The 23,935-nt window shown below is 40.1% G+C and overlaps 1 protein-coding gene across 2 annotated transcripts in view; it reads left to right on the top strand.

The window, feature by feature from the left end:
* The window catches only part of SORCS2 (sortilin related VPS10 domain containing receptor 2), an 863,802-nt gene that overhangs the window by 607,709 nt on the left and 232,158 nt on the right, over positions 1–23,935 (top strand). The gene's annotated exons all lie outside the window — the stretch shown is intronic.

The following is a 23,935-nucleotide window of genomic DNA, read 5'->3' as shown; positions in this document are numbered from 1 at the left end:
AAAAGTTCTGAGGACATAGTTGACTGGCTAACACAGGACACCCAATCTTCTACAGCTTCCGCTCGGAACCTTGACGCACCATCCTCCTCCAGCTTAGCTTCGGGCACCTCTCAAGTTACCACTTGCCCGCCAACACTACCAACACTAGCACCACAGCTGCTTCACTTGATCTGTCAGAGGAGTTATTTACACATCAGTTGGAAGAAATGAGTGATGCGCAACCATTATTGCCAGAGGATGTAGATAACAGGGATATGTCTCAGTCAGGCAGCATTACACACATGGACATACGGTGTGATGATGATGATGTTGTCATCAGTGAGGACAAGGAACGGGACATGGCTAGCTTGGTATCCAACCTTGTGCAAATGGGGAGTTTGCGGTTGTGCAAATGGACCGTTTGCAGTTGTTTGCGGTGCGTTAAACGGGGAGTTTGGTCTGTCACTGTGAAGCGGACTTAACCCTTACACTACCTGATCGATACAACATCATACCTGATGTTTTAAAGCACCTTATTCCAAACAATTTAGGAATGTTAGGTGATTTATGCCCTTTATGGATTAAATCCAGACTCTGCATCAACTATGTAATTTTCCATGGGAGTTTTGCCATGGATCCCCCTCCGGCATGCCACAGTCCAGGTGTTAGTCCCCTTGAAAAAACTTTTCCATCACCATTGTGGCCAGAAAGAGTCCCTGTTGGTTTTAAAATTCGCCTGCCTATTGAATATGGCGGTTCGCCCGGTTCGCCCGGTTCGCCCGTTTGCGAACATTTGCGGAAATTCACGTTTGCAGGTTGCGAACGGAAAATGTTATGTTCGCGACATCTCTACCCGCCACGCATCAAGGAAGTTGTGTTGGAGGAGTTTGTGTCTCAGTATAGTAGAAGAGGTGTCTTGCTTTCTACTGGTAGTTTGGGAGACTGTATTCGTTGCCTGGTTACCAAGAGTGTGGTCTAGGATGAAGTTTGTGTCTTTTCCTATTATTACTTCTCCGAACGTCTGGAGGGTTGCTAACGTAGGATTTTGTCTAGGAAAGCTGGTTGGTTATCATGGGGGCCATATATGCTAATGAAAGTGTAAGGTTCATGGTTTATATAACATTGCAATAACAGATATCTACTTTCTTTGTCCCCTATTTTCTTGACCAGCGAGAAAGAGGCAGCTCCACTAACTAGTACCGACACCCCCTCTTTTTGGTTCTAAAGCAAGAGTGGAAGTCATGTGGATAGGATTTCGAATGGAATTACAGTCTTTTGCCCCATTTGAAATGTGTTTCTTAATAGAAGAGCACGTGGACATTGAGTTTTTTTTGCTTCTACGAGAGCTAATCTGCATTTATGGGGGGAATTTAAACCCTTTACATTGAGAGATACAATGTTTAGTGCCATTTTAGTAGGGGAAAAAAGTGAGATTTACGCCCTCTAATTGGGCAGTTGGTGGGGTAAAGGGTCCAAGGAAACCCCAACATAGGGTTAAAAATTTTTGTAGTATTGTTTGCTTTTTTTGTTTTACATTTTTTGCTGGTTTCCCATTTATGTTATGTTACTTATAGTGTTATGACCTTGCTTTCAAATGTGAGCAGTATCGCTCTCGATCTTATGTAAAGATCTGATTTGTTTAGGGTGTCAGGAATGTTAGAGCTGCCTGTCTGCCATCTAGCCCCCCCACCCCACAACACCCCAAATATCTTGTACAGCACTTCGTCCTGTAGAGTATTGTGTTTTACATGCACAACATTTCCCACCAAGATACGCTCAATCCCTACTGTGAGTTGGGCGATTTCATGAAGCGCCATATTTTGGATTGTTCGAGGGACTTTGACCTGTGCAGTGTGGTATATGCTATCTTGATGTTGGTCAGGCCTGTATGTTGACATAGCAGGGGGTTAAAAAGAGGATGAGAAACATAAAAGGGAATTAAAAACTATATACAAAGGTTCGTCAAAAGGTGTCCGTTCGCACACAGACAGGTTATACCACAGTGGCCCATATTATAAACTCCTCTTTAAATAAAATGCCTCCCCCCACCCCCCCAAAAAATATTCCCAATACAATGTAGAAATGGTTCTAGTTACATATATGTAAATATGATTGTCAGCAGGTCATAGTGGTTGTAGCTCACCTGTAGTCAAAGAACTGTAGATTTATTTGTAACAGATCTATTTTATTCAGATTCTCAGACTGGGTATCTGAAAATAAGCAACAATATGTGGGATAGAATTCATTGATAGTCTGTGTAACATGTACATGAGTGTAATAGATTTGGTTACATTTAAATCATGTTGTGTATTTTCCCCGGGGTGGTCTAATAATTTAAGGTAGATTCTCAGGAGGAACTACAGGTTCAATACTCGGCTCAGCCATGAGCCTTATTAAAGTTTCTGTGCTGTTTTAAATTGCTATATATATTTGTTTCATAGCACTGTTAACTTAGTATCCCTGCATCATGTCCTAGGGACCTTGTTAATAGTTTTTCACAGTTGTCACACCGAAAACAATTTATGCGGCAACAGAGCTAAATTAAACCTAGCAAATGGTAATAATTCCTATTTTGGTTTTACTACAAAAAATATATTAAAGGTCAGCCAGGGTGTAATTGTAGAGCAAACTGAATGCGCGCGTGAAAACATGCAGGAGAAACAAAATAATAATGTGATTTTTAGACTAGTTTTGGCTGTCAATTATAACAGGAAATGACAGTTTAATTTTGTTACAGAATACTCTGTTGGCCTTTAACCCTTTCAGCTCTCTTGGCTAGAATGGAGAACACCGGTAGAAATGAGTGTCAATATTTGAGTTTTATATAATTGTGTAATGACGTTTTTCATATATAAAGTATTAACAGAGACAAGTTAAAGTTTTATAATTCAGTTTGTATTGTACAGGAAATTTCAGGCATCTAAGAATTCTTCTTTCACCTTCTTCCCCGGTTGCTAAAATGGAGCCACTGTACTTTTGAGCCATACAGGCTCCTGAACAGTTCGAAGAGGTGATGGGTGGTATGGCATTTGTACTCAAACTGCAGGGGAATGACTGGAGCCCTGAGGAAAAAAAATGCTGTGGGTAAAAACTGGTGCTAATTTGGGGGGATAAAAGAAATTGAAATTTGTTTGAAGTATTTTATTTTGCTCTACTTGGAAATGCAAATTCAAAATGAAGTCTGTGGTTAGAGGCAAAAGGATTATATTACAGTCTGTTCTCACTTGAGCTGATAATGCATTTCTTTAGTGATTAAGGAAGTATGTTTGTATATATGTATATATAGGGGCTAATTAAGTGTGTGGGTTTAATTTATTATATGTGTGTGGGAATTGACTAAGTTTGTATATGTGTTTGTAGCATGGTTAATTATTAGAGATGTAATACAATAATTGATACTGCACTCAAAATAAGGCAAAAAAATATTAGGTATTTAATCATGGATAGTGAAACAATTTCATATATATTTTAAATATGTACAAAGAAGATCAAAAAATGGATACTGTGAATGACAAGTATCCTATGGCAACCAGTGTGATGTCATGTAAAATACACGGTATACTTACAAGAGTTAAATTCATATAAGTATAATAAACATTGTAGTAGTGCGAGAAATTCTCAATCTGGAATATTGACCAATGTGGACAGAGAAGTATATACAGTATATCTGACTGTGTATTGCAGAGCTCAGCAGTGTGGCATTTTTTTTTGTGTGTCTGCCTCTGACAACAGCGATGCCATTTGCAACCTGTTCCAAAAGAAACTGAGTCGTGGGAAGTCCAACACCCACCTAGGTACAACTGCTTTGCGTAGGCACATGATCGCACATCACAAACGCCTATGGGATCAACACATGAGTACAAGCAGCACACAAACTCAAAGCCGCCATCCTCCTCTTGGTCCAGCATCTTCAGCCACGTCAACCACTGCTCTCCTCCTTGCCCCCTCTCAACAATCCGCCACTCCGTCTCTCGCCTTGAGCAGTTCCTGCTCATCTGCCCACAGTCAGGTGTCTGTCAAGGACATGTTTGAGCGTAAGAAGCCAATGTCAAAAAGTCACCCCCTTGCCCGGCATCTGACAGCTGGCTTGTCTGAACTCTTAGCCCGCCAGCTTTTACCATACAAGCCGGTGGAGTCTGAGACGTTCCAAAAATTTGTAGCTATTGGGACACCGCAGTGGAAGGAACCTGCCCGAAATTTCTTTGCACAAAGGGCAATCCCCAACCTGTACTTGATTGTGCAATAGGAAGTAATGGCATTTCTGGCACACAGTTTGGGGCAAGGGTCCATCTGACCCCTGATACCTGGTCTGCAAAGCATGGTCAGGGCAGGTATATCACCTACACTGCGCATTGGGTAAACCTGCTGACGGCTGCCAAGCATGGAATGCGTGGCTCTGCAGAGGAGTTGGTGACAACGCCACGACTTGCAGGCAGGCCTGCTGCCACCTCCTCTACTCCTCCTACTCCATCCTCTTCCATAACCTCCTCGGCTGAGTCCTCTTCTGCTGCTGCGTCTTGCTCCACATCAACAGCACCCCCCCAGCTCCCCAGGTACTATTCCACATCCCGGATAAGGCAGTGTCACGCCGTCTTGGGGTTGACTTGCCTGAAAGCAGAGAGTCACACCGGACCAGCACTCCTGTCCGCCCTGAACGCACAGGTGGATCAGTGGCTGACTCTTCACCAACTGTAGATCGGAAAAGTGGTTTGTGACAACGGAAGAAATTTGTTGGCGGCATTGAATTTGGGCAAGTTGACACATGTGCCGTGCATGGCAAATGTGTGTAATCTGATCGTACAACGCTTTGTGCATAAGTAACCAGGCTTACAGGACGTCCTGAAGCAGGCCAGGAAGGTGTGTGGCCATTTCAGGTGTTCCTACATGGCCATGGCGCACTTTGCCGATATCCAGCGGCGAAACAACATGCCAGTGAGGTGCTTGATTTGCGACAGCCCGACTCGTTGGAATTCAACACTCCTAATGTTCGAACGCCTGCTCCAACAAGAAAAAGCTGTTAATGACTATTTGTTTGGCCGGGGTGCTAGGACAGCCTCTGTGGAGCTGGGAATTTTTTTGCCACGTTACTGGATGCTCATGCGCAATGCCTGTAGGCTCATGCGTCCTTTTGAGGAGGTGACAAACCTAGTCAGTCGCACCGAAGGCACCATCAGCGACATCATATCATTTGTTTTCTTCCTGGAGCATGCCCTGTGAAGAGTGCTGGATCAGGCCGTAGATGAGCGTGAAGAGGAAGAGGAAGAGTTGTGGTCACCATCACCACCAGAAACAGCCTTATCAGCATTGCTTGCTGGACCCTCGGCAATGCTGGAAGAGGATTGTGAGGAAGAGGAGTCAGAGGAGGAATGTGGCTTTGAGGAGTAGGAGGAAGACCAACCACAACAGGCATCCCAGGGTGCTCGTTGTCACCTATCTGGTATCCGTGGTGTTGTACGTGGCTGGGGGGAAGAACATTACTTCAGTGAGATCACTGAGGACGAGGAACGGGACATGAGTAGCTCGGCATCCAACCTTGTGCAAATGGGGTCTTGCCTGCTGTCGTGCCTGTTGGGGGACCCTCGTATAAAAAGGCTGAAGGAGAACGACCTGTACTGGGTGTCCACGCTACTAGACCCCCGGTATAAGCAGAAAGTGCCTGAAATGTTACCAAATTACCGCAAGTCGGAAAGGATGCAGCAGTTCCAAAATAAATTAAAAAGTATGCTTTACACAGCGTATAAGGGTGATGTCACAGCACAACAGCAATCTAACAGGTGAAGAGGTGAAAGTAATCCTCCTCCTCCCGCGACCACGCCGGCAAGGACAGGACGCTTTACAGATGTGTTGTTGATGGAGGACATGCGGAGCTTTTTAAGTCCTACGCATCGCCACAGCCCTTCGGGGTCCACTCTCAGAGAACGACTCAACCGACAGGTAGCAGACTACCTCGCCTTAACTGCAGATATCGACACTCTGAGGAGCGATGAACCCCTTGACTGCTGGGTGTGCAGGCTTGACCTGTGGCCTGAGCTATCCCAATTTGTGATAGAACTTCTGGCCTGCCCCGCTTCAAGTGTCCTGTCAGAAAGGACCTTCAGTGCAGCAGGAGGTATTGTCACTGAGAAGAAAAGTCGCCTAGGTCAAAAAAGTCTAAATTACCTCACCTTTATTAAGATGAATGAGGGATGGATCCCGAAGGGACTGACAGTGGGCAATACATTCGACTAAAAAAGGCCTGATGAGGGGGACGTAACAGGGATTAAACTGAAAAGAATAGTACTACTTAACACACCACTCCTATCTGGTGGCACGCGCAGTGCCCCAAATTTGAAGTAGGAGGACGGACCAAGCATCTTTTTCCATCTCCCGGTTCCTAAAAATCGATGCCATATACACGCCCCCTGATAGGGGACGTAACAGGGATTAAACTGATAAGAATAGTACTACTTAACACACCACTCCTATCTGGTGGCACATTAGATTACACGCGCAGTGCCCCAAATTTGAAGTAGGAGGACCAACCAAGCATCTTTTTCCATCTCCCGGTTCCTAAAATCGATGCCATATACTCTTCCCCTGATAGGGGACGTAACAGGGATTAAACTGATAAGAATAGTACTACTTAACACACCACTCCTATCTGGTGGCACATTAGATTGCACGCGCAGTGCCCCAAATTTGAAGTAGGAGAACCGTCCAAGCATCTTTTTCCATCTCCCGGTTCCTAAAATCAATGCCATATACACGTCTCCTGATAGGGGACGTAACAGGGATTAAACTGATAGGAATAGTACTACTTAACACACCTTATAATAAAGAAGAGAGAGGCAATGCAGAGAGAGCAGTCTGAAGAAGAGGAGTCAGAGGAGGTGGAAGACCAAACACAGCAGGCGTCCCAGGGGGCTTGTTGTCACCTTTCGGGGACCCTTGGTGTTGTATGTGGCTGGGTGGAGGAAGAGACCTTCAATGACATCAGTGAGGACAAGGAACGTGGACATGGCTAGCTTGGTATCCAACCTTGTGCAAATGGGGAGTTTGCGGTTGTGCAAATGGACTGTTTGCGGTTGTTTGCGGTGCGTTAAACTGGGAGTTTGGTCTGTCACTGTGAAGCGGGCATAACCCTTACACTACCTGATCGATACAACATCATACCTGATGTTTTAAAGCACATTATTCCAAAAAATTTAGGAATAGGAATTTAGGAACTCCATGGGAGTTTTGCCATGGATCCCCCTCCGGCATGACACAGTCCAGGTGTTAGTCCCCTTGACACAACTTTTCCATCACTATTGTGGCCAGAAAGAGTCCCTGTGGGTTTTAAAATTCGTCTGCCTATTGAAGTCTATGGCGGTTCGCCCGGTTCGCCCGTTCGAACATTTGTGGAAATTCGCGTTCACCGTTCGCGAACGGAAAATTTTATGTTCGCGACATCTCTATTAATTATGTTTCTGAATGCATTGTTAAGTTAGTGTGTGGGTACGAGGTCCCAGAAATCATCTACGCATCTAACACCAGTCTTTGTTATACCTTATAACTGAAAAAGCAAAGAACCTATTGTAAATATATGTAATTCATTTTTGTTCTGATAAAGACTGCCATAATGATATAGTATACAATCTCCACCTACCTCTATTTATTTCTGTTTATACAGCCCTAGCCACGCCTATGGCTGTGACTCAAACAGGCTGCATGAAAAATAAAATATTTTCACTTTCAATCATATGTAACTTATGTTAAAAGTCTAGTATCTCCTGCTCTGTAAATCTAACTTTAATTATAAACAGGAGGCTCCTGCAGGGAGCTATTAACAGAGCAGGAGATACGAAATTCTAAATTAAACCACATTTGCAAAAAAAGGCAAACATTAGATGACTCTTTACAAGAAGTGTTTAGAATGGCTGTGCAAGTCACATGCACAGAGATGTGCCTAGGGCTGTGTAAACAAAGTGATTTAACTCCTAAATGGCAGAGAATTGAGCAGTGGGACTGCAGGGGCATGATCTATACAACAAAACTGCTTTATTAGCAGTGAAGCTAAAGATGTTTTGGTGACTATAGCGCCCATTTAACTATTAATTCTTCAGTTCTTGCTTTACTACAGTTCAATTCACATAAGCACATTATACAATTATACAAATGTTGTATTATTTAATTACATTATGCAAGTATACGAATATTCGATTATTTAATTACAATGTACAGTTAAACAAATATTGTATTTATTAATGGTCTTACAATATGTGTCCATTTATAATACCCTCTAATTAGTATGAACTAAAAGCCCCCTGTAATAAAGGCAGAAAGCTATGTAGTACAGAAACGCATATCAATAACAGATAAAAATCAAGACCCAGGGTTAGAAGGCTTGGGGGCAAAAAGTTATTAAATATTTTCTTATTACACTGTTATCCACTTATAGAAACATAAAGAAGAAAAAGCCCAGGTGGATGGATCAATGGGTATGTGGGTTGATGGATGGTTAGGTGGACAGAGAGATAGATGGATCATGGTTGGTTGGTTGGATGGATGGATAATGGTTGGTTGGTTGGATGGATGGATAATGGTTGGTTGGTTGGTTGGTTGGATGGATAATGGTTGGTTGGTTGGGTGGATGGATGGATAATGGTTGGTTGGGTGGATGGATGTATGGATGGATAGATAGATTAGATGTATAAATCAGACAGATAAATGTAGCATAGTATTACACTATGTGATAGCAGACTGTGAAACAGATTTTTTTTTCTGATAAATTTACTAGCAAAGGTTAATTTGACACACAAATTAACAGATGCTTAAGTTGATTTAAATTTATTTTACTATAATTAGCCACTGCCTGAAATGAATCGTTCTTTTAGATGATTTACTGAAATCAAAACAAAGAGCCCTTTTGGGGGACAAGAGTGGGGGCTGATTTTTCTTTTGTGAGCTCTTAATTAACTTTTAATTATGTAGGAAACTACTTGGTTTGTCTCAATGCATCCGTTTTTACATCAAGCATTTTAAATATGTTATAGTGCACTTGTAAGTGGAAATAAGTCTACTTTGTTAATAGCGCCAAGTTTCCATTCTACTGCCGTCTCTTAGAGTCATTAAATAATTATTCTGGCAGAAGATGTGTTTATAACTCAAAATAAGTGCATTTCATTAACATTTTCCAAAGTGGATTGAATGGATTTGTGTTAATGTTTTTGTATTTTACACTTTATATTGTTTATTTGTAGGTTTGTAATATAGTGTTCAAATTCATTTAGCCTTTGTTTAGATGTAGCTCCCAGCATTTCTATTCAACAAAAAGCTCCTTCTCATTTTCCCCCAAGTCACGTAGACCAGCTTCACTTTATGTGAAATAAAAAATCATTTTTCGAGCGTTTCTCCAACTGTGACTAAAATCAGAGGTGTGCCTTCACCCGAACGATTACAAATAAAACTGCAGTTTGACAGCAGAACTGCATAGATTGTCACGTTAAGTTTCAACATCCATCCTCTATCCTGATTTACAGAGTAGCAGGGATGTGGCTTCCTAGCGAGAGAATGCTAACAATCAATTACTAACCATTTTACAATTATGTTTTTAGAGGCAATCATCCTTGATTTGCCAGACTGGAATAAGCATTTGTTCGAACTGTGGCCCAAAAGTAAAGTCATTTAGGAAATTATACAATATCCTTATCTAGCTAAAATATTGAAAGAAACATGACCACATGCTTATCTCCCTGGTGTTTTTGTCCTAGTTTTTGTGAATTCACTTAACAGATATTTTTTAAAGATGATAATTTGTTTAAAATGTAGGAAGTATCTTACAATTTATATTTTTTTGCTTTTATCTTCTTGGTAGGTGGTTTGTCATGCTTTTGCTTTTGTATAAACTTACATGTGATTCAGAATGCTAATATGAAATATTAGCACACATGATATTTATGTTTTCTGTAGATGTATTCTACTTGAATATACAGTTGTGTACATACACAGATCATTTATATGGTAATGATATTTTTTTTTCACTGTATTTGTTTGTTGCAGCTTTATGCTACACTTGTTTATTTTATTTTCTAACATTATGTTGCACTCATTACCCCACAATGACAAAGGAAAAACTGGGCTTCTTACACCATTGTAAATATACAAAATAGAAGAAAATAAAATATCGCATTTCTCAAGATATTTTAAATTCAGTTCAAGTCTGGGCTCTGGCTGGTACACTCAAAGACATTCACATAGTTGTCTTTGGGCTACTCTTGATTGTCCTGGGTGTATGCTCAGGGTCATTGTCTTGTTTGTAGGTGAGCCCTCAGCCCAGTTTGGTCTTGAGTGCTCTAGACTAGGTTATCATAAAATTTTTACTCCAGGGGGCGTGGTTTGGCACACGGGCAAGATGGCTGCTTGAGACCTCGGCTCCTGATACCGTGTCCCGTTTAACACAGCTAACAGCTACCTACCTGGTCCAGATGGGCCGCACACGCAAGTCCTGTCCCCACCAGCCACCACGCAGCACTCAGACACCTTCCTGGGCTGGACCGATGGATGAGTTCCTGTCCACGCCGGCGGAGCTCGCGGGTACCGCGGCCACACACCACGTGGAAGTCTCTTCAGAGCCTGACAGTCCGGAACCCTCCGAGCTCAGCGAGACATGCTCGCCCTACCCCATGTCGCAGCTGAGGGCTGACCTGAGCGCCATCTCATAGGCATTGTTCACCAGGGCGGACGCAGGGGCTCTGGAGGCCTCCCTTAAAGGTACCATACGTGCAGAACTGGCAGTAATCAGGCAGGATGTCACTTCCCTTCAGGCCAGGATGACCACACTAGAAGCTTCCGCCACCACTTCCACCCAGCGACACCAAGCTGCAGAACTAGCAGCCACCATAGAAGAGCTCCAGGGGGCAATTAAGTCCTCTAAAATGGGAAGGACACCATGCCCGGATGGCTCCCATTGCAATACTACAAAAAATTTGGAGACGTCCTTCTATCACCGCTGACTGCCTCATTTAACTCGCTCTTACAAGACGGCAGACTTGGAAAGGAATCGCTCATGGCTAATTTCACCATTCTACCCAAAGAAGGCAAAGATCCTGAACAATGCGCTAGTTATCGACCAATTCTTTACTCAACTCCGACTGCAAACTGCTAGCCAAGATACTAGCGACCCGTTTGAAGACAATCCTCCCTTCTCTGATACATCCAGATCAAAGTGGCTTCATACTGGGAAGGGAAACGAAGGACAACTCCATTAGGCTCCTCAACCTTATGCACTTAGCTACCACTTCGCAACGTCCACTGGTCATACTCTCAACAGAAGCAGAAAAGGTCATTTGACTGGGGGAACTGGCGATACATGTGTAGCACACTACAGAAGATGGGCTTTGGGGAACCCTTCTGCAAGTGGATCCGGGCTCTTTACTCTGAACCAACGGCTAGAGTGCATATGAACGGGGGCCTCTCCACGCCAGTACGAATTACGAATGGGAAGCGGCAGGGATGCCCACTCTCCTCCATACTATTTGTCCTTACGCTGGAGCCTTTTCTATGTGCACTTCGATCCAACCCCTCGATCCATGGAATCCGATTTGCGGGAGTGGAGCATAAGGTCTCGGCCTGCGCAAACAACCTTTTGTTCTACGTAGAGCAACCGCGAATCTCCCTCCCAAACATTATAGCCAAATTCAAAACTTACGGGAACATTAACAATTTCAAACTCAATCTGGACAAGTCAGAGGTGCTTAATGTTACGGTTCCAACACGAGATCTAGACGACCTAAAGACACACTTTCCTTTCGCTGGTGCACAGACCGCATCAAATACCTTGGGATCTGGGTCCCTAAGAACTTACACCAGCTGTACCAAATGAACTTCCAACCCCTGCTCTCCCGCCTCTTCACGGATATGAAATCATGGACTACACCACATTTTTCATGGACGAGACGCATCAATTCCATCAAGATGAATATTCTCCCTCAAATCCTATACCTTTTCCAGACCATCCCGATCGACCTCCCACACAGCTTTTTTCGAACCCTTAATTCGGCTCTGACAAAATTCATATGGAAGGGGTGCAGACCACTTATACGACTAGGGCACCTGATGAGGCCAAAAGAGGTAGGGGGACTTAGTCTACCAGACATCGTCAGTTATTACAAAGCCACACACTTGGCGATAATTGTAGCCTGGCATGAAACCGACTCACAGAGGATCTGGACAACGCTGGAGAGAGATGCTTCGAAGGGAGGTATCCCAGGAGCGGTGTGGCTGCCGGATGACAGGGCCAAGAAATTGACACACGAACAATCCTTTATTGGGGCGACTCTGAAGGTTTGGTACCGGACACGCTTTCAGCTCTCCCTAACAACGCGGACCGGCCTGATGTACCCAGTCACAGGCAACCCGGCGTTTCCGGCTGGACAAGATGTGAGGGCCCTGGGGTTTCTGGGGAAGGGACAACACATGCGTCTCTTGGAGCTGTGTAGGGACCGAGCTCTGATATCCCTGCAGGAATTCTTACAAGACCGCAAACCAACTATAATAGAGCAATTTCGGGTCCACCAGCTGAACCACTTTCGCAAGTCGGTTGCCCACCAACTACAGCTTACGAGACTTCTGCTCCCTTTCGAGGAGATTTGCTCGAAAGGAGAAGGCCTCCATAGTAGTATATCAGTCCTCTACACACTCCTGCAGCAGGCAGATGCGGTCCCTCCTATAAAGTTCCAGGTGCATTGGGAAGAGGCATTACACACCTCATATACTCCACCCGAATGGGACAAGATGGCCTTGTGCACGACCGTCAGCTCACAATGTGCCAAATATCAGGAAATCAACTACAAAATACTCACTTAGTGGTACGACACACCACAGAAGATCCATAAATATCAACTGGAAACCCCTGAGGAGGAGGTTGCTTTTGACCTGACAGATATCCTACTCAACAGACCAGACCTACCCATATCGAGGTATAAGAAAACAGTGTCCCGACACCTCCTAATGGCAGCAAAATCGCTGATCCCAGCATTGTGGCGACAGAAACAGCCGCCGACGTTCCAAGCCTGGCTCCAGAGAGTGGAAGAGATTAGACAAGTGGAAGCCGAAATAGCGGCGGTAAGTGGAAGGCTGGAGGAACACGAAGAGATCTGGAGGACGTGGACGTACTACCTGTGCAACTGGGATGAGTCTGGAAACCAACCCGCCGGGTATGGGGAGGAGTGGAGGACCTGGGCGTGCTCGTGGCGTGGTGGGCGAGAGCGGGCATTCCAACCCAGCCTGTTCCTCACCCCCTTCCCTTCTCTCTATCACTAATTTCACGGTGCCCCTCCCTCTCCCCTCTATCTCTTCCTTCACGTACATACAGTTTAACTTTAGTAGATATTGGTGCGGTGTAATAAATAAAAAGAATAAGACAGCGCTAGATAACTATTGGCAGCAACCTTAAAAAAAGGGAATCCCTCAAACCCTTTGAAATAAGATAAATAAATACAATAAAAAAGGCTGCGCACAAATATAAAATCCAATGGTTAAACAAAAAAGGAGAGAAATAGTCCAGCTATTGTGTCCTTACAAGTGTCCTTGGATGTTGAGGTCTTCTACTTGTATAGTGGTATCACTTGATATGAAAGATAAAAAGGAACAAGGAACAACCAATGGTGTAGTACGTAAAATTCAGGTATAGGTGTGAAAAGAAATAGTATAAAACTCACATTTACCAGAGCTAATATCCAGCTCTGGAGTGAAGTGCGTACAGCGGTTTAATCCCCGCTTATGGGATATAAGGCAGGTTCCTCTCCGTGAGTGGTTTTCGATTCTCGGAATAAAAAGAAGAAACAGCCAATAGTGCTCACTGTGTGGCAATATGAATAAGAATAATAAAAAAAATTTGTACTTACAAAATAAGAGCAGGCACACTGCTCTTTGATGACAGCTTGGGTGGATTGATCCCCACCTAAGGATTTCTTTGAGTACAGGAAACTTCCAGGGGTATTCAAGGTTTTTTATAAAACCAGTAAAAAAAGATAAAAATAACAATAAAAAGCCAGGGTAAAATAGAAATTATGTGTCTATAAAAAAGATAATTGGCACAAACAAATGACCAAATAATACTTTAATATATAAAACACAATATTTAAATATCCATAACGCGTTTCGTCACTCAAGGACTTTTTCAAATGGAATAACATGTTTAACCTGGCAGGTAGATATTATATAGGAACATAATTATTTGAATTTTGGCGCCAAAACTTGGTCCATCCAATCAGAATTAAAAGAAAGTTTAAAACCTAAAATACGTTAATAACTTAATAAAAGCTTAGTTTATAATATAGCAACATGATTCTAATTAATATAAATCAAAAACGAGGGTGAAAAAGTATAGATTTAAACGTTTCAAAATTGTCACATGACCGGCATCACTTCCGCATTTCGGAAGTGTAGCCGCAATGCTCAATGGGAAATGTAGTTCAATTTGGCCATGAGCGTTAAAATTTTAAATTACATTAGATCACTTAATGGGAGCTCTTTTTATAATCTAGCAACATGGTTCTGGATGATATAATTCAAAAACGAGGGTAAGAAAGTGTGGATTTAAAAGTTTAAAAGTTTTAAAATGGTCACATGACCGGCGTCACTTCCGGTTTTCGGAAGCATAGCCGCAATGCTCTGTGGGAAATGTAGTACAATTTGGCCGCGAGCAACGGCCGTTTCCCATTACATTAAAATTTAAACATGTATTTACCCATATTCGTTTGTTGCTAATTCAGAGATAAATTTTAAAAAACGAAAATGCCAAATATTATTTTTGAACAGTAAAAAGTGGTCACATGATTTTCGGCAATAGAGGCCGAAATGTATTATGGGAAATGTAGTTAAAAGATTGAAAATTAAGAGGCAAATACCCAAAGGGGACTAATAAAATAAGGGGAATAAAATAGGAAGAGAACATAAATACATATAATTAAAGGAACAAATACACCTTATATTAAAAAGGGCCAATACTGATAAAATGGACAGATTAAATAAAAAGTTGGGTGATTTGCAGGTAACAATAAGACCAGGATATATGGAAATAAAATATGTAAATAAAATAAATAACAATAAAATCTTGCTTTAAAGGTACAGGCATCAAATTATATAAATATTTATAAAAAATTATGTAAGTCAAAATCTGCATTGAGGCCATGGGGTATAAGAGTCTGAAGTTTATACACCCATTCCATCTTTAGATACATAGACGACCTTTTTTTATCTGGGATGGACCAGAAAAACATCTTATTGATTTTATCAATCATTTAAATACCAACAATAGAGGCATTATCCTTACACATGAATTCAGCAAACAATCCATCAATTTTTTAGATCTTAATATTTTTATTAAAGAAGGCCAACTCCAGACAAAAACTTTCTTCAAAAAAGTATGTGTAAACACAGTGATAGACAAATCCAGTTGCCACTATAAGCCTTGGTTAGAGAGTGCTCCTAAGAGTCAGTTTTTACGCCTCCGTAGAAACTGTTCTGAACTCATAGATTTTAATGAACAAGCAGAGGTTTTAAAAAACAAATTTATGGAAAAAAAATACTCAGAATCAGATCTAAATACCACAATTAATACAGTAAAACAAAAGGAACGAAATGAACTTTTGATATACAAAAACAAAGAAAATAATGAAAATATATCACTTCCAGTTATTTTTAATTTTAATAATAAAAGTAACGATGTCAAAAAAATAATAAAAAAACACTGGCACATACTAAAACACGATGAGGTACTCAATCCCATTATACCCGCTCACCCAAATATTGTTTTTAGAGGAGCACCCAATTTTAAATCAATTTTAACTACAAATTTTACTAAAAAATCTCCTCCCAAAAATTTATCCTTTTTCCCTCAGACTAAAGGTTTTTACAGATGCAAATTATGTATTGTGTGTAAAACTGTGGATCATGTTATTTCATCCAAAGTTACAAAATTCATGTCTAATCAAACCAAAAAAGTGTATGATATTTATGATTTTATATGCTGCAATACTAAAAATGTTATCTATCTGCTCGAGTGCCCATGTGGCCTCCAATATGTGGGGATGACCACAAGGTGCCTAAAGATAAGACTGAGCGAACATTGCAGAAATATTAAAAATGGATACCTAAACCATACAGTATCCAAACATTTCATTATGCACAATAAAGACCCACGCCTATTAAAATGTGTTGGTATAAAAAAATGTTCTACCTCCTGGCGTGGAGGTGATATAAAAAAGTTACTTGGTAAAACAGAGATGGAATGGGTGTATAAACTTCAGACTCTTATACCCCATGGCCTCAATGCAGATTTTGACTTACATAATTTTTTATAAATAATTATATAATTTGATGCCTGTACCTTTAAAGCAAGATTTTATTGTTATTTATTTAATTTACATATTTTATTTACATATATCCTGGTCTTATTGTTACCTGCAAATCACCCAACTTTTTATTTAATCTGTCCATTTTATCAGTATTGGCCCTTTTTAAGATAAGGTGTATTTGTTCCTTTAATTATATGTATTTATGTTCTCTTCCTATTTTATTCCCCTTATTTTATTAGTCCCCTTTGGGTATTTGCCTCTTAATTTTCAATCTTTTAACTACATTTCCCATAATACATTTCGGCCTCTATTGCCGAAAATCATGTGACCACTTTTTACTGTTCAAAAATAATATTTGGCATTTTCGTTTTTTAAAATTTATCTCTGAATTAGCAACAAACGAATATGGGTAAATACATGTTTAAATTTTAATGTAATGGGAAACGGCCGTTGCTCGCGGCCAAATTGTACTACATTTCCCACAGAGCATTGCGGCTATGCTTCCGAAAACCGGAAGTGACGCCGGTCATGTGACCATTTTAAAACTTTTAAACTTTTAAATCCACACTTTCTTACCCTCGTTTTTGAATTATATCATCCAGAACCATGTTGCTAGATTATAAAAAGAGCTCCCATTAAGTGATCTAATGTAATTTAAAATTTTAACGCTCATGGCCAAATTGAACTACATTTCCTTTTGAGCATTGCGGCTACACTTCCGAAATGCGGAAGTGATGCCGGTCATGTGACAATTTTGAAACGTTTAAATCTATACTTTTTCACCCTCGTTTTTGATTTATATTAATTAGAATCATGTTGCTATATTATAAACTAAGCTTTTATTAAGTTATTAACGTATTTTAAGTTTTAAACGTGCTTTTAATTCTGATTGGATGGACCAAGTTTTGGCGCCAAAATTCAAATAATTATGTTCCTATATAATATCTACCTGCCAGGTTAAACATGTTATTCCATTTGAAAAAGTCCTTGAGTGGCGAAACGCGTTATGGATATTTAAATATTGTGTTTTATATATTAAAGTATTATTTGGTCATTTGTTTGTGCCAATTATCTTTTTTATAGACACATAATTTCTATTTTACCCTGGCTTTTTATTGTTATTTTTATCTTTTTTTACTGGTTTTATAAAAAACCTTGAATACCCCTGGAAGTTTCCTGTACTCAAAGAAATCCTTAGGTGGGGATCAATCCACCCAAGCTGTCATCAAAGAGCAGTGTGCCTGCTCTTATTTTGTAAGTACAAATTTTTTTTATTATTCTTATTCATATTGCCACACAGTGAGCACTATTGGCTGTTTCTTCTTTTTATTCCGAGAATCGAAAACCACTCACGGAGAGGAACCTGCCTTATATCCCATAAGCGGGGATTAAACCGCTGTACGCACTTCACTCCAGAGCTGGATATTAGCTCTGGTAAATGTGAGTTTTATACTATTTCTTTTCACACCTATACCTGAATTTTACGTACTACACCATTGGTTGTTCCTTGTTCCTTTTTATCTTTCATATCAAGTGATACCACTATACAAGTAGAAGACCTCAACATCCAAGGACACTTGTAAGGACACAATAGCTGGACTATTTCTCTCCTTTTTTGTTTAACCATTGGATTTTATATTTGTGCGCAGCCTTTTTTATTGTATTTATTGGTGCGGTGTAAGTTTACCTTACCTAATGACCCGACCTAATAGGGTACATCCGCCTTTTCGATATCACAATCCATGGATGACACTCTGATAGTGACAATCCAACCAATGGTACTGGCACAGCATCTCACTCCTCCTTCAGGTGCCTAAAGTACAGGGTGCGAGGTACGCCTCGGACATATAGTGGGGACTCTATCTCAGGGTGCGCAAACTGGAGACAAACATACCATGCACGAACAGGTTAGACAGATCCATAACACCCCCCAGGAGCATATGACATATGACAGACAATAGGTAGAGAGAACAGACGAGTTGATATGGAAGAAGACGGACTACCCACATGACCCGCACTACACCGGGACACCTGACAAACGCTACAAACAAACACAGGGAAAAGGCGGGGGAACCCTGGGATGTAGGACAGAGACACAGAGGGTGAAATATAGGACTGTAACACCTCCATACCGCCTAGACCCTCCAAAGGAGGCACAGTACACCTTAACGAATTAGACAACTCGGGGTCATGCAAAATTAAGTCCAACCATCAACGCACGTAAATACACCGCCACCTAACCCCTGATGTGTGTGCTTAGAGGGGGTAGCAACCTGAAGGATGTATTCACCCGAACTTAGGTACCTTAATGTGTTCTTTAAATGCTATTCTATTTCTACTTTCTGTACCACCTAACACTTTGGAAAATATTCTAATAAACAAAGATTGACAAAAAAAATAGTTTTACTCCAACCACAATGCTTTTAGAAGTGGTCATGGTGGTAGGAGTATGTATGCCTAGCATTTTTACCTGAAACAAGAGACATACTAAGATATTTGCACTTTTGAGCCGAGGGCTTGTTGCACCGCCAGGAAATGTGACTTTGGCAGCCCAGAACTATATTTCATGCTCTGAACTGCCTGTATTTCCCTTGTGACTTTTTTTCCATCAACCTAAACTCAGATTTGTCTCTCTCCTCCCCCCTCCACCCCCCCCCCCCCCTTTCACCCTTTCACTAAGTCCTGCTATTCCTTTACTAATAATGCAGCAAGCAGGAATGGATCAAAGCTAAGTTGTGCTGCTTTGAATGGCTGCAGACTAATATAATATTATTAAAGCACTGAAGATAACTGAAGAGGTCTGGAGCTAAAAACCACAAATCCAAGGGCTTCAACCACTAAAGCCATCCTGCAACAACACCTGAGATAGACAGACAGACAGACAAATAGATATGATCCACTGATTGGGGTATTAGTTATTGCTCTTTTACATTAATCTGACTGATTATCTGAATCATTAAAATGCGATCTACTGAAGAAAGAGTCACTAAGACTTTAACTGTGCTATGCAATCAGTACAGCAAGCTCTGGGTGAACAGAAATGCCACCAATATATCACATTATAAGTTAAAGAGGATCTCATGTTCTTGGAAGGAAATTTGAATATAATGATGCAAAAAAAAATGCAAGAATATAATAATCTTTTAATAATCTCTATCAAATATGTTTATCCTTTAAACTGATTATTGTTGCGAACTGACCAAGAAATTGCACATTTTTGACAAAATAAGCCGAAATGAAAAAATTGCTGATTTGGAGCTATTTCAAATTTGTCTTTTCTGGACTATTATTTGATATCATACAGTGAGTCCTCAACAATTACAAATGTGTAAATACGATTGTCATACGTATGTGTTAAATCAGGAAATATCAGGGGTTAGGAAGGGAATATCGCTATCCAGGATCAAAGTAGCTGAGCTGGGAATATGACTGACTTGGAAAATATTTCAAATTAGGCCATTATAGTCTAAAATGAGCAATTTCCTGGTGAATTTTCCTCAGTTCAAAATTTAGGAAATTATCAGTTTTTCCTGCTCAATGCAAAATCTGTTTAAAAAAAAAAACCCTTCTTCTTAATTCAATGTCCTATTGAAACAACAATGCTCCAATGAATATCAGTTGTCCTTCGGTTTGAACGTTCTTGTTCTAGACGACAGAGGATTAAGAAGTGTACTCTGATCACAAAAATATATGCGTTCTTAAATGATTTCAAACAGTTGTAAAGAACTGGTGAAAGTAATACAGGCTTTTAATATCCTCCCTGAAGTGCATGTATCAACATCTATTCTTGTTTCTAGATGAAGCACGTGCTTTTGAAACATATCTTATTTCTATGTTTAAAGGGAAAAAAATCACTTGAATTAAATAAGTGGAAGTTACACTTTGGAAGCAAAAATTAAATGAAAGAACCTGAGATTTAGAGTGAATTTATCAGACTGAAACATTCATATGAATTGCTGTTCTATGAAAATGAGCAAAAAGATATAAAACACAAAACACATACAGGAATACTATAGCGGAAGAGCGCTGACGCACATTAATAACTCCCCAAATTAAAGCTTAGCGTCACTTCATGTGACCAAGTTTCCACTTCATGTGACCGAGTTTCACTTAGTCTGTGTTGCGGAAGCACCTCTCGTGGCTACCAGTATAACAGCCACTGGAGGAGGATTTAACCCTGGAATGTAAACGTTGTAGTTTTGCATTGCAGAGTTAAGGGGACAGGGATGCTACACCCAGAGCACTTCAAAGAGATGAAGTGGGCTGGGTGACTGTAGTGTTCCTCTAAAATCAATTTTCACATGTTGAGTTAAATAACCATATTTGGGGAAAATCTCAGAACTAGTTGTTGCAATATACACTCAGCTATAGTCTACTTGCAAAATGGTCAATCTGCGATTCAAGTATGCTCAGTCATCGTATTACTAGACTTGTGCAGTCCGTTCTAAATGAATTGTGATTCCTTAGAATTTAAGGGTGATGTGCAATTTGTCCGAAATCCTGAGCTCTGGCATAAAATATGAATGATTCTCAAAACAAACATGGCACCAAAAAACGAGATGATAAATGGGGCGAGTGGGAAGGCCTCCCACCACACAAAGGATTTGGTCTGGAGATGGACTGTTTGGGTAGGCCTGCCAGCGTCATCGGCTGACTCGCTGATTCTACCTACCTTCTGCCCCCAAGCTGATACCAGAACAAATGCAACTGCTGACTACTCTACCTACCCACTTGGACTCACGCCAGCCTTGCCGCTCAGGAGGATCGGCTGTTCCGGCCTTACACCTGGACTATGAGCAGGCGTTTGTCTTGGTCTTTATTGTTAGATGCCCGGTCGATATTAGCTCTATCTCGTATGCCCTTACAGCTACCACCAGTTAGAGCTAATTTAAAGCGTTGCTAGCTTCAGTTATTTTCCAACATTGAAAAATGTGCATGTTTATATCTTACTTAATAACGCAAATAAGGCAGAAATGTCCAGGAGCTGTCTAAACATAGTGTGATACCTAGCTCGCACCTCCTTATACTATAGTGTCAGTATGCCTGGCTTGATTTATTTTCTCACCTGCCTTTAGCATGATGTTTAAGTTAGTATATCGCACTAAAACATTTCTATCCTGCAACACCTAGTTTTTAGGCTTGTATCAGTTAATGTAGTAAGCTCATGATTATCTAGCCTGATTTATTGTGTTCTTCACAAGTTTACACTACATCCTTAAAAACATAAAATGAAGCAGACACCTATGAGAGAATATATCAATGTTATTGATTACTGCTTATGTGTACATTTATGCTGACATATATCTCTCTTTTTCTTCCTTTCTGTAACATATTCACATTGCATCAATAAAACAAAGACTGATATTTTCCAGTACACTGACTGGCTAATTTTCACACTCTCTTTGGCTTGTATAAATCATTTTCCCTAATATTTTTCATGGATGATATTCGGACAAGCCAATCAATCAACTGTGTTTGCAGTCTCAAACTAAATTTTATTTTCTGAAAACATGGTTTGACTTCATGCGCAAGTCTGCTCAAATTGCTACAACTTTCTGTTTAATAGTAGTATGGTAGTATGGTGTGGCACTGTAAGGAAATAGGAACAGCAAACCAGGTTCGCTGGTTCCAGGCTGGTACAGGCTGGTACACAGGCGAAGTCCAGGCTCTAAAATAAGTATCAAAACCTCCAAATATGTATCAAAAGTAGAAAGTGTACATGTTCAACAAAGTAGGTACTTCAAAGGATTTATTGAAAACAGAAACACAAAAAAATAAAAAGACACCATTCGGCCCTCATGATTAAGGCTTTGGGCCGAAACAATTAACTTTTTTTTTTTTTAAATGATTTGTGTTCCTGTTTTCATTAAGTCCATTTGAAGTACCTATCCTGTTAAATCTGTGGACTTTCTGCTTTCACAACTTGTTGTTTAGAATGTAATGATTTAAGAATGTACTTGCAAAATTAAGTACAATGTAATCAATTCGTTTATATGTATAGTTTGTGTTTACATTGCATGCAGCCTGCGTTGCTAGTTAAAAATAGTTTTTTGTTTTTTTTTTGTTTGTTTTTAAACTGCAAAGCATACAGCTATCACATTCAACAGTAACCTGGGGGTGAATTTACCAAACAGTTAGATCTGGCAAACTGCAAACCAAACTGAAAAAGTTAGCTCAAACAGTAAAATCCAAATATCTCTGAGCCACCTGAGAATTAAGTTTTTCTTTTTTCTTTTTAAATGTATTTATTTTTGATTGAACGATGCAGACTGGCTGTAAGTTTCTCATAAATCATTATTTAGGGATGAAACACAATTTTTAGTGTTAAGAGGGTAAAGCCCGAGCTACGGAATAAAGCACGCAATGTAACACATTTTCGGCCTATTTAGTGTTTCCTTTGGCTCCATTTTTTCTTTGCACAGCTGAATTATAATTAAGTTAGTTCCTAAATGTGTTCATATGGGAAAAAAGTAATTGACCATTGTAGCAAGCTTATAAAACTGTCTGCTATGCTAACAAGTGGGCAGACCGCAGTAGATAGGAATTGCTAAATTGCAGAGTTTTCTACAGTTCTGTTTCTTCCAAGGTCAAGGTATGAGGAACGGGAGATTGCTCTGAGCAATCCAACACATTAGACAAGTTATACCCAGTGACCCATTAAAGAAGGTCTGGGTGTGCTGTAGAATTAAACCATCTTCCAAAAAGAGCCTTGAAGGCAAATTCTACTATTCCGAAGCTCATAAGCAACTTTGACTGACTGAAAATGCCATCCTTTTCACTCAGAGTATTTAAATGATAAAAGCAATAGCAGTGTGGTCTATATGAACGGGAAAAAAAAGGTTTTAGTCTGATCTATAGCAAGATCAGGCCACACAAGCTAAAGGCAATACAAGAGAAACAATTGAATGAAGGTCCCAAGTGTATATTATTATGTACTAGAGCTTGGAAAATACATCAAATACATCGCTTTCAAGCTGCCTTTGTTGTTTATTCTCAGACTAGAGTGTTTGGATTCCATATACATAACGTAGTGATGTGCCTGTTTCATATAAAGATGAGAACATTTTCTACTAATAATAAAGGTACATGGTTGGAATTGAGCTTATATAAGTGAAAGATGCCCAATATCAATGATTCTGAAATTAGTTCTCATGCCGTTCTCCTGTGCTACTAATTTTTCTAATATCCTAATTGGAACAGAAATGTATATTCGTTATATGCAAAACTGCTGGGTACAGGAAAATCCATTTAGAATTATTTCCATTGTAATATATTTGAAAATTGTAATATAATATTATTTTTTATTTAAAATGAAAAAATTTCTGAGAGAAGAAACATGTTTTTCAATAATTGTGTAGTCTCCTTTTTTTACCCTGTTAAAATTAAAGTAACTGATTATATGCTCTTGCATCACATTATTGTACATACTGTCTCTAGATAATTCTTTAAGGTATTAAGGATACAGATTACTCACAACTATCATCGTATACGTTTTTCACTTCAAAATTACACTTAAAAAATTGGTCATGGAGCTAATTTTCCAAATAAAAATTTGCTCGCGAATCTAAATCCAGGTACATACTTTTGATCAAAAAGAGATTAAAACATTGGGCCTAGGAGACGCTTTAAAACTGTAA

This window comes from Pelobates fuscus, chromosome 6 (assembly GCF_036172605.1).
Source record: "Pelobates fuscus isolate aPelFus1 chromosome 6, aPelFus1.pri, whole genome shotgun sequence".
Lineage (NCBI taxonomy): Eukaryota > Metazoa > Chordata > Amphibia > Anura > Pelobatidae > Pelobates > Pelobates fuscus.
Note: the sequence above shows the minus strand (reverse complement) of the source record. Positions and strands in the feature narration are given on the sequence as shown.